The sequence below is a fragment of the Musa acuminata genome, chromosome BXJ2-9, assembly GCF_036884655.1.
Source record: "Musa acuminata AAA Group cultivar baxijiao chromosome BXJ2-9, Cavendish_Baxijiao_AAA, whole genome shotgun sequence".
Lineage (NCBI taxonomy): Eukaryota > Viridiplantae > Streptophyta > Magnoliopsida > Zingiberales > Musaceae > Musa > Musa acuminata.
The window spans coordinates 34,818,976-34,832,122 of NC_088346.1; positions in this window are offsets into that span (position 1 = coordinate 34,818,976).

The following is a 13,147-nucleotide window of genomic DNA, read 5'->3' on the forward strand; positions in this document are numbered from 1 at the left end:
TTAACTTTAGAATCCTTAACTCTGCTAGTGCCTTCGTGTGTGATTTCAAAAGTGTGTCAAATGTCGAAAGTCGTTTCGCACATAAAAACCCGATTAAACTCATTTTTCTCTAAGGCGCAAAATAAGGCATTCATAGCCTTTACATTTAGAGAAAACGTCTTCTTCTCCAAATCATTTCAATTGTTCATTGGAAGATAATACATTTCAAATCCATTTTCGACCATGTGTCAAAAGTTCAAATCCAAAGAAAGTAAAAAAACTCTCATTCGAGTTTTTCAATATGTGTAGTCCATCCCATTGAAAAAGGGAGGACGAATAAGAAAGTGACCATCTTGAAAGCCGAAAAGAGTCATTTCTCTTGGGTGTTAAAACAAGTAAGAAATAACGAGGCTTTGATACCAACTGTTAGGATTGGGGTCAGCACTAGGGGGGGGGGGTGAATTAATGCAGTGGTAAAATTATGTCTTCAAAACTTCTTTCCGATTAAAACCATTTCTGACGTAAAACCGTTTTGTAAAGGTAATACTTTGAAAGCGTACATAAGAGAGTAGTGGATGTAAAGAGCAAGTAAGGAGGTTTGCATTTAAAATAAATTGTTCAAAGAAATACAAACCAGATTTTAAAGTGGTTCGGTCATCGTGACCTACATCCACTTCGTCGATTCCTCTTCCGTCGAGGCCACTGGTATCCACTATCGGTCTTCCTTCAATAGGCGAAGACCAACCACCTTTTACACCTCTCTTCTCCTTTTCACGGGTTTAGGAGACAACCCTTACAAGAACTCATACTCCTCTTACAGAATTCTAAACTTAGAGTGGAGTAGGGAATTTCTAAAGAGATTGCAGCAGCGTTTTCTCACTTTTGAATACTCTGTGTTTATGTGCTTTAACCAGGGATGAAAGAGGTATTTATAGGCTTCAAGTTGATTTAAACTTGGAGCCTAAAAACATCTCATCCAGGGTTTCCCGGGCACGGGCGGTACCATTGCCTACGCTGGGCGATACCACCGCCAGTGTCAATCTGACACTGACACTAAGCTAGGCGGTACCACTGCCTGGGATGCTATGCTAGGCGGTACCACTGCCCAGATTGGTGGTACCACCGCCTGGCACCCTGCCAAGGGTGATACAACCACCTAGACTGGCGGTACCACCGCTTGACATAGTCTCGAAGATTGTGCCACAATGCTGAGACTTCTTGGGGCACTGTTTGAGCCTCATATTAAGCCCAACATAGTCCTTACATGGGCCTAGCTGACCACTAATTAGGTTGGCCTAAATCCAAACCCAATTACGTGCTAGCAACGATTCCTAAGACATTTGCTAAGCTAAACAAGTCCCTATATCTTGGTTTCTCCCGGCAAGCTCTTGGACTTCACGATGATCTTCTTGGCGATTTCCGACGAGCTTCTCTGGTAAGCTCCGAGACTTCTTGGCTGGTTCCGACAGAACTTCCAACGAACATCCAAACTTCCAATGAACTCTCGAACTCCCAACGAAATCACGTCCTTAACTCCAGGACTTCATTTTGCTTCATGCCTTGCTATCATAGTTAATCCTGCACATGTAAAACATACTTCGATCTAGACAATTAATACTATGCATTAATCATGTTATCCGGCATGTCATTGGTCCCTCGACGCTTTGTCCGATTCTTCGGCACATCGTCCTCTCTTGCAACCTATTGCCCAATTGGCTAGTTGACTCCGCAACTCCGATATCCTTGGCGCAATATCTGTTCTTCTTGGCTCGATGCTCGAATCCATGGTCCGAAGCCTTCTGTCGATACGTCGACCGATCCTCCGGCCCGACGTCCAATCTTCTGACATGTTTTCTTTGGCTCAACATGATTTTTCCTACTTTAATTGTCTCATCCTGATCGAAGCTTCCTGCGTCACTCAAAATGCAGATTAAATTATAAATACTATCAATTGGTTTCATCATCAAAATACGAGATTCAACAGTTTCATCATCAAAATATGAGATTCAATAATCTCCTCCTTTTTTATGATGACAACCAATTGATGATGGAGTAAACATTAACTCCCCCTATCAATATGTCATATTGATAGAACCTTAAATTCAAATTGAATTCAAGTCAAAGCAATATTTGTCATGAATATTTCAGACATTATATGCATATCATTGCATTGCATGCATCATCATAAATATTTCAAATCATCATGGTATCAAAATATCAAAGTATATTACATCCTACCATGTATGATTCTGATATCATCATATCTTCTCCCCCTTTGTCATTAACAAAAAGGAGAAATACAACTATCAAGTTTTTGAGATATGCAAGATTTACAACATACAAGCTAGCAACAAATTTGAGTTGTACAAGTTTGCAAATTTAGCTTCTTTTTTTTTAGATTTTCAAGTTTGCAAGTTTTGCTTCTTGAGATTGCAAGCTAGTAATTCTTGGTGATGTTCAAGATAGCAAGTTCTTTCTTCTCTTTTGAGAAGTGCAAGCTAACAATTTTGCTTCCTAGCAAGTTTTTTTCTCGCAATTTGTAAGCTAGCAAATTTAACAAGTTTTATATCATATTAGAACATCCAAGCTAACAAATTTTATACCATTTTAGAGCATACAAGCTAGCAATTTGACAAGTTTTACTTCTTGAATTATGCAAGCTAGTAAATTTTATCTCCCCCTTTGTCATTGTCAAAAAGAAGGGAAGAATACAATGTTGTAATTATTTTCCCTTTATATCAATTTTTAAATCATGACAAAGGTAAAGTATCACTCTTATTTTAATATGTTTATGCATCATTATAGTTTCAAATTAAAACATGCACAATTTCAAAATCTTATATATCATCCTTATTTCATGCATGATACCAAAAATAAATCAATCATCACTATGGGCATAATATTCATGATGCTAAGACATTAAAATTTTTAAGCATTTATCTCTTCATGCATTAAATCAACATTTTGACATTAAAATTTTTAAGCATTTATCACTTCATACATGATACCAAACATTCATCATTTATTTTCTCCCCTTTGTCATAGGCAAAAAGAGGGGAATAACATAAAGGTGTAAATATTCAAGTCATCACATGGAAGATATCAAAAAAAATTTGGTGATGAGATATACTTCATGAATACAAGGAATTATACAAAGAAAATCATATCAGATAAGATCATGTGAATATCAAAAGACATGATTCAAAATATTCTCTTTAATAAAATATAAGAAATCATTCGAGAATAAAAAGTAAGGGATCTTGATTCATATAAAGAAACTATTAAGTTTTAATTCCAAGAATTCAAGATCGATCACGATATATATAAAATTCATTCAAATTCATAATCATCAAAATCACTTTCATAATTCAAGAGATTCAAAATATAAATGGATTCATTAATCTCTTTTTTAAAAAATTGATAAGATAGTGATAGAGAAATTTTTAATGATGCATTCCCATTTTAGTTGCTTCAATTCATGTGATTGATTTCATACAAGAATGCTTAAATTTTTGTTTTTATGTCAAAACCATGCATGATGTTGAAAACTGAAAGACAAAGACAAGATTCATCACAAAAATCACCAAGACTTCAAATCATCATGCATAATTAAATCATTAAGCATGGTACTAAGACTTTTAACATTTTTATTAAGTCTTACATCATTATGCATCATTAAATCATCAAACATGATTTTATTAAACATAGAGCATTTTCAATTAAAATCAAAATAAAAAAGCAATACGAAAATCATCAATATACACATTATTGATTCTTAAAACATATATAAAACTAATCTTATTATGTGTACAAGCATTAGATTTAAATCTAACATTTTGTTCCTTTATCATAAAACATACAATTGTCATGAATAATTTTTTTTTATTTTTCAAAATCACTAGAAAGATAAGCATGATCCCAAACACTTTTAATATTTTCATCACATCATAAAATTTTAAATATATATATATATATATATATATATATATATATATATATATATATATATATATATATATATATATATATATATATATATATATAAAGCTAATTTAAAAATTGGATGAACTTGATTCGTCTCAAGCCACCTTGAGTGTTTTTTTCTTCTTTTGTAGCTTCTTATTTTTAGGTTCATTTTTTTCATAGATTCTTATTTTAAGAATTTTTTAAGCTTTATAGTCAAGAGTTCAAAGTCATCATCATTTGAGCTTTGGCTCAAGTGGTCTTCATTTGTTCTAAGTGTCAAATCCTTCATGTTCTTTGGAAGGTTGTTCTCAAGCTCTTCATGAGCCATGCAACTCATTTTGTAGGTCATCAATGACCTAATTAGTTCTTCAATAGGAAAATGGTTCAAATCCTTTAATTCTTATATTGCTATGATTTTAGGATCCCAACTTTTTGGAAGGGATCTTAATATCTTGTTAATAAGTTCAAAATTCAAAAAAAATTTGCTAAGAGCTTTTAAACTATTGACAACATCCGTAAAACAGGTATACATGTCAACAATAGTTTCTCTTGGTTTTATATGAAACAATTCAAAATCATGCATCAAAAGATTTATCTTAGAATCTTTTCCTCTACTAGTGCTTTCGTGTGTAATTTCGAGTGTATGCCAAATGTCAAAAGTCATTTCGCAAATAGAAACTCGATTGAATTCAGTTTTATCTAAAGCGCAAAACAAGGCATTCATAGCCTTAGAATTTAAAGAGAAAGTCTTATTCTCCAACTCATTTCAATCGTTCATTGGAAGAGAATACCTTTTAAATCTGTTTTCAATAATATTCCATAAATCAAGGTTCAAGGAAAGCAAGAAAACTCTTATCCGAGTTTTCAAATAAGTGTAGTCCATCCCATTAAACATGGGTGGATGTGTAATTGAGTGACCCTCTTGGTTGCCGGCAAATATCATCTCTTTTGGGTTTCAAACCAAAATAAGAGTGATCTCGCTCTTATACCAACTATTAGTATCGAGTCGGTACTAAGAGGGGGGTGAATTAGTGCAGCGGATAAAACCATCGGTTTTAAAAATCTTTCATTCGATAAAAGCTCGTATCGAAAATACTTAACTTGAAACTATGCAGAAGCATAGTGAAAGTAAGAATTTCATTTGCAATAAAGGTAAATAGGAAGAAATAAATACAAACAAGATTTTTATAGTGGTTCGATCGTCATGAGCTACATCCACTAATGATCTTTTTTCAACGGGCGAAGATCAACTACCCTTTTACACCACTCTTCTCCTTTTCACAGGCTTAGGAGAACATTTTATAACCCTCTTTTACAAGGTATCCCTCATATACCTCCCTTAGAACTCTCTCTAAGCTTTAGGAGGAGGGAACTTAACTTTCTAATAAGGTTTACAACTTTAGAATCATAAAGTTTTGTTCAACTTTCTTATCATTCCATGCAGGAATAGCTGGGGTATTTATAAACCCCAATTGGCTTCAAAAATGGAGCCAAAAAAGGTCTCATCTCTGGTTTCCCGAGTCCTAGCGGTACCACCACTTGTGTTGGGCAGTACCACCACCTGAGAGATTGTGTTTGGGCAGTACCACTGCCTAGACTGGTGGTACCACTACTTGACAGTCTCTCGGAGACCGAGTCTAGGCTGTACCATCGCTTGACATAGTCTCAGAGACTGTGCCACCGATGGTTTCATTTGTTGGGTCACTATTTGGGCTTTTCACTTGGCCCAACACAACCCAAACTTGGGCCTAGTTGGCCCCTAATTGAGTTGGCCTAATTACATTCTAAATTGACTCAATTAGACTTTAAACTAACTCAATCGAGCCATAATCGATTACAACTGAATCATATGTTGTCCGGCATGTCATTGGTTCTTTCGGTGCTTTGTCCGATCCTTCGATGCATCATCCTCTCCATCGGTATTTTGCCCAATCAGTATGTTGTCTTCTCGTAATATATGATCTCCATAGCGTAATGTCCGATCTTCTTTGCCCGATACCCAAATTCATGAATCGAAGTCTTCTACCGACACGTCGACCGATCCTCCGGCCCGATGTCCATTCTTTTGACATGTTTGCTCTGGCCCAACGTCTGATTCCTTCTGCTTTAATCAATTTACCTTTTCTGATCAAAGCTAGTCTTGCGTTACTCAAAACGCAAATCAGATAAACACTATCAATTGGTTTCATTATCAAAATATGAGATTCAATAGCCCTTGCCCTTCTTAAGGGACTTTTCTACTTTCCTTTTCTTTCTAGTCTTATTAATATAGAGAACTAGCTTTTCTTTCTTGATAGTGCTCTCTACCTCTCTTAACATATTGAGGAGCTCAAAGAGAGTCATGTCAAGCTTGTTCATATTAAAATTTATTATGAATTATAAAAAGAAATCTGGTAGGGACTGAAGTGTTGAATCTCATATTTTGATGATGAAATCAATTGGTAAATTGTTTGATCTAATCTATATGTTGAGAAAAGTTTGCAAGATTAACTATGATAGCTATAGGACATAAAGCAAATGTTGTATCGGAGTCAAGATCGAGATTTTGTTGAGAGTTCTAGAGTTCGTCGAAAGACCGTACGTTCGTCGGAAGTTCCGTCGGAATTAATCGAGAAATCCAAGAGCTTACCAAAGAGGCTCGTTCTCCTAGGTGTTCTGGGCGGTGGTACCATCTGTAGTTATTACCTGTTAGTGGTGGTAGCACCAGAACTCAGTCTTCGAGAGCTCTTTTAAGCGATGGTACCGCCAGACTACGCGGTGGTACCGCCCAATGTCAAAGAGTCAAGCGATAGTACCACCTAACAATGATAGTGGTACCACCAGTACCTTGAAATCCGAGGATATAACACTTTTTGGCTTTAATTCTGAAGCCACTGGGGCCTATAAATACCGTACCCTTTTCTGCATGGAAGGGTAATAAAGTACAATCAAAAGTGTTGAAAAATCTTAAGTGTTGGGGTGTTAAAAGTATTGTAAAAGTGAGAAGAGTCCTCCTCCCTCTCTGGTCCGAAGCGGAGCAGTAGTCCTTCTTTGAATTATCGCCATGAGAGGACTCTATGAGTGTGTTCAAACTGGTCAAACCACTGTATGACATCTCCTTCAAGATGTATAGCCATAATTTCCACAATAGATGTGTCTGTGGTTTTATGGTACCGAAAATATCGCTCCACACGTGAGATCCAACCAATTGGGTCTCCTTCTTCCCATTTAGGGAAGTCCACCCTCATGCGTGGATAGTAAGGATCAGTCATAGAGCCTCCCCTCTCTTGGAAGTCATCTCTTCGGGCTTGATGTGATTGGTTAGAGCTCTCTCCTTGATCTGATTTCTTCGGGCTTGGTGGTCGGCCCAAACTGAGTTCAGTAAAGAGAGCCCGAATCTTATCCTCCATTTGTGTCTCGAAGGTTTCGAATTTAACATTGATTGCTTCCTCAGATGTCATAGTATATGCCTCCAAATCTGCAATGTTAAGATCTCTCTTTTATTGTTAGGTTAAATGCATGTATCGGTTGAGAGAAGTGGTGGTCGAAAGGGTTGGTTGATTAGTAGATATAGGTTATGGTTTTAGGCTTGTTTTGTGGCTATTTTGGGTGCAGTTTGAGGGTATGGTTTAGTGGAGTTTTAGGGCTGTGATGGTAGTGGATGAAGATTAGGAAAAAAAAGCTTTAGATCTGTGGTAGATGGAAGCAAAGGTTTGATAGAAATCGGTAGAAGTTGTTGCAAATAGGTGTTATCTTGTATGAGCAGAATTGCTATCGAAGAAACAGTGGTTTCTCAACGAAATTTCCAGTAAAAACCAAGAGATTTGAGGAGAAAATTTGACAATGAAATCTAGGTTTAGATAACAGCAATGATGACCAATTTAATCAAGAAAATTTTGGTAATATAACAGCAAGGAAATTAGTGCAATTTGTGAGAGCAAAATTCTCATCGAAAAATTTCAACGGTTTGCGATAAAAATTTACAGCAACACAAGTACGTTTTTAGAGATAAATTCCTCAATAGATCAATCTTAGATAGAAGCCAAGATGATTTATAAAGCGTATAAGAAATTTCGTTCAAAAAGGATAGCAAATAGATCGGTTAAAGGAAACAATATGCGGCTGAAATTATCTGTAGCAATATTTCGTTCGTAAAGATGATAACTTTTACGACGAAAGGAATTCATAGCATGGGATAGATAAGAAGACTTATTCTTGTTATTTCAAATGGAAAATTATAATAGCAAAATGTATTGGTGATAGGAGAATATCATATCTCTTGATGCAATTGGAGGTGACGATAGTAGATTGATTTGATCTACAACAAAGATGACGGTGGAGATGGTGACGACAAAAGCAATTATGAGAATTGCTTAGCTGGTGGTGGGCAATAAAGGTGGCAGCAAAAGCAGCAAGATCGCTGCTCTGATACCAGATGATAGAACCCTAGAGGAATTCTATGTAGATTGTGTTAGGATCGGAGCGGCACTAAGAGGGGGGGGTGAATTAGTACAGCGGATTAAAACTTCGGTTTTAGAAAATCTTTCGTACGATAAGAACGGAACTTGAAAAGCTTAACTTGAAAGCGTATTCTTAGAGTTGCGCAACAAAGGTAATATAAGTAACTAAAGCATGTAAGAAGGTTTGCAGTAATGTAAATAGCGACAATGAAAAGCAAACCAGAGATTACGCCGATTTTAGAGTGGTTCGGTCAAATGACCTACATCCACTTGCGAGGCCCCTCTTCGATGAGGCTCCCACCTTCCACTAGCAAATCTCTTGAAATGGAAGGGTAAATACCCCTCTTATAACCTTTTACAAGCAGTTCACCCTCTTACAAATTTTCAATAAGAAAGAAGGAGGAGAACTCTCTAGCAAATTGAAAACAAGACTTGCTAAGACTTTCTAAGACTTTTCTCTCAATCAAAATGCTTCTCAAAAGTTATAATCTCAGCTGAGATTTGAGGGGTATTTATAGGCCTCAAGAGGATTCAAATTTGGGCTCCAAATTTGAATTCTCGTGGAGTTCCCGATGCTGGCGGTGCCACCGCTTGTTAGTGGCGGTGCCACCGCCTATAACTGTCAAACGTTGACAGTGCTGGGCGGTGCCACCGCCCAGCCCAAATGGTGCTACCGCCCAGCTCTCGGGCACTGGGCGGTGCCACCGCCTACAGTGTTTTCAGCCCACTAGTTGGGCTTCAATCTTGCCCCAAACTAGTCCGAACTTGGGCCCAATTGGCCCCTACTTGGGTTATAGGATTAACACCTAATCCTAACCCTAATTAACATGCTAACTATGAATTTAAAGACATTTTCTAAGCTATTACAAAGTCCGTAAGTCAAGACTTCTTCCGGCGAACTTCCGACGGTCTTCCGATAAACTCTCGGAAACCATTCTGCGGACTCCCGGCAAGCTCCTAGACTTCACGATTTGATCTTGGCGTGTTCCAACGAGCTTCTTCGGTATGCTCCGATCTTTCTCGGTGAGCTCCGCGAACTTCCAACGAACCTTCCGACGAGCTTCCGAAAAACCCTTCGGCAAGCTCCCTACTCATTCTCGGCTAGTTCCGGCAGCATTCCCGACAAACCTTCGGACTTCTGTCGAACTCTCGAACTCCCAACGAATCCTTCGCACTTGACTCCAGCACTTTGTTTCGCTTTATGTCTTCATCGTTATCGTAGTTAATCCTGCACACACAATCCAAAACTCTACTCCGATCTAGACAATTGTTACAACGCGAATTGACATTCTGTTGCCCGGCACGTCATTGGTTGACGCTTCGTCCGATTCTTCGGTGCATCGTCCTCTCTTGCGGCTTGTTGCCCAATCGGTGGTTGACCTCCGCAACCCCGATATCCTTGGCGTAATTCCGCTCTTGGCCCGATGTCCGACGTCCGAAGCCTTCTGTCATCCAATATCCTAACGTGATCTCCTTCGGCGCAACGTCAATTCCTCCTGCGTTAACTATCTAATCCTGATCGAGTAGACCTGCATTACTCAAAATGCAGTTAAACATCTAAACATGATTAATTAGTTTCATCATCAAAATCTGAGATTCAATAATCTCCCCCTTTTTGATGATGACAACTAATTGATGACTAACGGAGTTAACCTTAACTCCCGGAGTTTAAACAAACTCCCCCTATCAATATGCCATATTGATAGAATCTTGAATTCAAACTAAATTCAAGTCATTGAAATATTCATCATGAATACTTGCAACACATCATCATGAACATATGCATAAACTTATGCATATCATGTCATCAACATACTTCTCCCCCTTTGTTATCAACAAAAAGGAGAAGTACCACAATCAAGTGTTTGTTATATGGGTTCAACTCATTGCATGAAAAACATAATATCAAGTTTTATCATCATGCAGTTTTGAAGCTAGAAAACTTTAGCAATTATTACATCATACTTAGAACATTCAAGCTATCAAGTTTTAGATATGCAAGTTTTACAGCATACAAGATAGCACTTTTGGTAATGTTCAAGATAGCAAGTTCTAGCAATATTATAATATTTTAGAACATGCAAGCTAGCAGTTTGGAGATGTTCAAGAAAGCAACTCTTGTTTCTTGAAATATGCAAATTTGTCAAGTTTTGCTAGATGTGCAAGTTAGCATTTTTGCCTCTTAAGATAGGCAAGATAGCACATTTGCAATTTTTGTTTCTTAAGATAGGCAAGCTTGTGATGTTCAAAATAACAAGCTCTTTCTTCTAGAAGTGTCATTTTTGCTTTCTTTGCAAAGTGCAAGCTAGCAAAATGTTTAAAAAAGTGATCAAGTTTTGCAACATACAAACTAGCAAAAATGCCAAACTAGCAAGAGATAATATTTTACATAAGGCAAGCAAACAATTTGGCAAATATTACATTTGCATCTTCTCTTTTGAGAAGTGCAATTTTTGCTTTCATCTTGAATTGTGCAAGCTAGTTAGTTTGCCTCTTTTCATGATGTCCACGTAGAAATTCTTGCTCCCCCTTTGTCATTGTCAAAAAGATGGGAAGACCCTTATATTAATTTTCATATTATAACAAAGGTAAGTATCATTCTTATTTGTGCATCATTATATATTCAAATTAAAATATACACAATTTCAAAAACCTTATTTTTTATGCATGATACCGAAAAACAAATCAATCATCATTAATAGGCATATCATACATGATACTCAAACATTAAAATATTTAAGCATTTATCAACACGTTGATCATGATACCAATCATTCATCATTTAAAGCATTTATGATACACATCATATGCAATAAATACATCATGTACATCATTATCATAAGTATTAAATACATCATTTTAACTTTATGAATATTTCATCATTGCATGCATCATGCCAAAAACATTTCAAGCCAAGCAAGCCATAAATACAAAGAAATCATATCTTAAAGGAATTCAATATGAAAGTTCAGCAAGAATCACATGATACAATCGCAAAGCATGATATCATTGTGTGATATATGATGAAATGATAATTTATCATATCAATGAAAGATATCAATCGTGAAACATGAAATGATAATAGTCTCAAAATTTTCAATTTGCAATACATGTGATACATTGCGATACACTAAAAAATTTAATGCGATGCTTCTAAGGATATCAACCTATTTTCGATACAAAGCATGGCTAGAGCAATTATATTGTTAGGCAAGATCTTTCTTCTCTTTTTGAGAAGTGCAAGCTTGCAAGTTTTACTTAGCATGCTAGGAAGTTTACTTTCATTTTCAATGCATAAGCTAGCAAAACCTTCTCCCCCTTTATCAAAGTAAAAAAGAAAGGGAGGACTCAATGGCTAAATATTTCAACCGTTCGACAAGCCAAATATACAAAGAATTCATGAAAGATATCAATGAGGATCAATTCATGAATACCAAAGATATGATTCACGATTCATTAAAATTGTTCTTAACAAGTTCATGATTCGGTTGAAACAAAGTTTCATTAAGTTAATTCATTAACTAAAAAAAAATCATAATCAAATTATCATTTTTTAGATTCATAACATGAATAACGTTATTACCATTTCATCAAAATCAATTTCAAGATTCACACAATATCATGAAATCATTAATCTCGCTAAGATGGGAAAAACATTTTCTTTTTAAGTGATTCTTTAACACATCATCAAAATCTCATTCATAATTCAAGTGATTTACAAGATATCATAAATGAATTTATCACTTGTATTTCATCAAAAATCGAGAACTTTAGAGATAGAAAATGATTGAAGCATTTAACATGATTGAAGCATGATTCATATTTAAAATGTATCTAATGTCGTAAATACGAATCAAGCATTTGTCAAATTTGAAATCATCCTCAAAATTACATTCAATAAATTTATATATGACAAGCATAGATTTATTGAAAAATCAATAACATAGAGGATTGTATTTCATTTTTATAAATTTCTATTCATGTGTTTTGCTTCTTATTAGCATGCCTTTGCTTTAAAAAGAAATATCAACATTCAAGATAGAAAGGCAAATAAAGATTTATTAAGTCGAATCGCATTAAGCATGTGGCATTTTCCAAAAGATTTGATTCAAGATATTCACATAATTCATGAAATGAGTTCATTAATTTCAATAGGATAGAGAATCCATTTTCATGTCATGCAATTGATTTCATATGAGCATATTTAAAATTTTCATGTAAAAACTATGCATCATGTTGAGAGCAAAATCATCGTTATGTTTGCTTCTATCTATTAATCACATTTGGTGTGTAAGCAGTATCATAAAACATGCCATTATCATGATGTTTAATTTGTAGCAAACAATGCATCTTGTTTTGAAACTAAAATCAACATGAATTTATCACGATCATACATATATATTTATTTTTGTTTGTGTTTCATTTTGGATTGAGTAAAAGAAAATGTTTATGAAAGTGTTGAGCATCATGTTTAGAACCGAAAGCATCATCACCATCAAGGCATTATTCCAAAACATAGGGTATCATCATTTTAAATTCTCATGCATAATATCAAAATACACAATCATAGATTAATCCTATTAAACATAATCATGGAAATTAATTTTATGTCAAAACCATACATCAAAATCCAATACGAAAATCATAAACATTCATGGAATTTTGTATTATCACAAATTAAGCAATCATCATTCATAATTTTTAATTTTTCAAAAATACTAGAAAGAAAAGCATAAAAAAAATCCTACTAACTAAGTTAAGCA